The sequence below is a fragment of the Anopheles arabiensis genome, assembly GCF_016920715.1.
Source record: "Anopheles arabiensis isolate DONGOLA chromosome X unlocalized genomic scaffold, AaraD3 X_pericentromeric_contig0014, whole genome shotgun sequence".
Classification (NCBI taxonomy): Eukaryota; Metazoa; Arthropoda; class Insecta; order Diptera; family Culicidae; genus Anopheles; species Anopheles arabiensis.
Genome location: NW_024412092.1, coordinates 112501 through 115000, shown reverse-complemented (window position 1 = coordinate 115000; position 2500 = coordinate 112501). Strand labels below are relative to the sequence as shown.

General features: G+C 48.0%; 1 pseudogene; it reads right to left on the bottom strand.

The window, feature by feature from the left end:
* LOC120907649 overlaps positions 1 to 2500 on the bottom strand; it is a 9153-nt pseudogene that overhangs the window by 3896 nt on the left and 2757 nt on the right.

Sequence of the window (2500 nt, the reverse complement as noted above, 5' to 3'; positions counted from 1 at the left end):
GCGGTGTTTGCACTCTTTGCGAAGTGCCTCAATCTCTAACGTCCACCAAAATGCACTCTTGTTAGAGTGTACCTCTTACGTTTAGTCATCGTCGCATTACACGCCGTGACAAGTATACGCATTAAGTCTTCGCTTGTTGTGACCTCGGTCTCAAAAGCGGCTTGCATCATAACTTCAAATATATCTTTGCTAAAATACTTGATGCTCCATCCCGTTATGGGTCGGGACAGATTACGCACGCTTTGCGTCTCAAGATCTATTCGTATTGCACGATGATCAGAGTTCATATAGCTAGATAACACCTCCCACTTAAATGATCTTGCTACGGTTCGGCTCGCAAAAGTAAGATCAACTACTGACGTGCGCCCTGGTCCAACATAAGTTGGGGTGCTGCCGTCGTTCAATAAAATTGCGTCAATCTGCGCAAAGGTTGATAAAACCAACTCACCTCTTCGTTTCTGGGTTTCTCCACGCTCGCCAAGTTGGTTGTTCCAACTTGATGACCAAGCGTTGAAGTCCCCCGATAACGAATTTGTGGATACCGGTTACGGCCATTACCGTGTTATCCAACATGTTCTGGAACTCTTCCATACTAAATCTAGGTGGCGCGTAAACGCTAACCACTCGCATATCACCTATGTCAACTATCATTAAACCCTTCAGAGCCTTACTGACTACCTTAACTGGTAAGTCCGCGTTAACCACTACCGCTGCTGTGTTATCGTCGTTGCGTAACACTTTGACGTTGGTTGTTGCCAGATACGGATCTGCAATCAACACTATATCCGCAGATTCTTCCCTAATCGTTTGCCACATTAATTGAAATGCAGCATAACTATGATTCTGGTTATGTTGTAGCAACCTAACCATTATTATCTAATCGTTCGCCTACGGGGACACATATAACTGCCCGTTGCGTGAAGGTTCTGTGACCTCGTACCGCAATCCAAACACTTGACAGAGTTGGTACAAGCTTGCTTCTTGTGTCCACTCAAACCGCATTTCCAGCACAGATTACTTCTGTCTGGTTCCCTACAATGGTAGCTCGTATGGCCTACCTTCCAACACTTATAGCATTTCTGCTCTTCCATAACCTCGCGGATATGGCATATCGACCAACCAACTTTCAGCTTTCCCAAATTCAAGAAGCTTTGAAAGTCTGGCAGCGATACGTTGATCCGTGCCCACTGCGTACCGGCCGCGCGGCCTTTCTTCATTTTGATACGATCTGTTTCTATCTCGATGTTGAGCTGTGCTTTGACAGACTCCGCAACCTCCTCTGGGGTGGTAATTTCATCGAGATGCATGATCTCAATCATTTTAGAAGGAGCTAGCGTTCTCACTGACGCCTTGCCCTTCACCGCTTCCTTAACCTTTGGGGCAATTGCACTAGCAGAACTACCCTGCTTAAGTTCTAGCAACATGCCTCCATTCTGGACCCGTCGGACCTTAGAGATTGTCTCTCCAACCGATTTAAGAGCATCGGACTGCTTCATTTCCTTGAGCAATTTCGCCAGCTCCTCGGAAGTGCAGTCCGATATCAGCAGAGCCTCAGGCCGCTTTCTGGGCTTATTCTGCTTCTTCTTGCTCTTCTTCTTCTTCCTCTTATTAATTCTACCCTCATTAATATTCGGTCCGTTTCTCGGACTTGGAATATTTTCCACCGCTTCCCTAACAGAGGTCAACCTCGATGGTTGTTGTTGTTGTTGTTGCAATCTTTGCAACCCACTTGGACCAGGCTGTTGGTCATCAGCCACTGGTCTTCTGCCTTTTCGCGTTTGCGGCCCGAATCCATCGTTACCGTCAAACGACGTTTGCGTTTGACGGTCGAGGACCTGCTGCATGCGATTTACGGCTCTGTACCTTCGAAATTCGGACATTACCTCATCGAGGAAGTCCATCATTACCGTAACTAGCGTAAAATGGGAAGACTCATCATCGAGTTTGCTTATCCCAAAACGCATCGCCTCCATTCGATCTTGAAGATCCATGAACGCTTGGTCCGGATCTTTCTTGTCAACCCCTTGGTCTTTTTGACCTTCTTAGTTTTCGTGTTACTCATTCTATTGGGCTCAAACTCAGGCCCGCTATCCGCGTCTGTTTATGCAGTCTCCTATTTGGTTCCGTGGGTGGCTATGAAACAGGGAGCTCCACGCGAGGTTGGCCCGCGCCCTTATGAGACGACGGGCTCAGTGCCGAACCGGAGCAAAGTGGGGCTGAACCCACCCACACCTGCATTTGCCATAGAGCGTATCGTATGGCGACAGTCTTGGAGCGCTACCTAAGACTTGCTAAGTTTTAATAGAGCGGTGACAGAATCCCCTTAGCCCTCCCCGTTTCAAGCAGGTTTCACCCTGCTTTACTAAGGGTTCGGCGGGTTCATCCGCCAGCCCGTGTACATCCTAATTATGCCATAAACCGTACCCTAGTCTAATCCGCGCAGAGGTATTATCCTCTCGAGTTCAGTATCCCGCTTGACAGAATGTAGGGTGTGGCGACT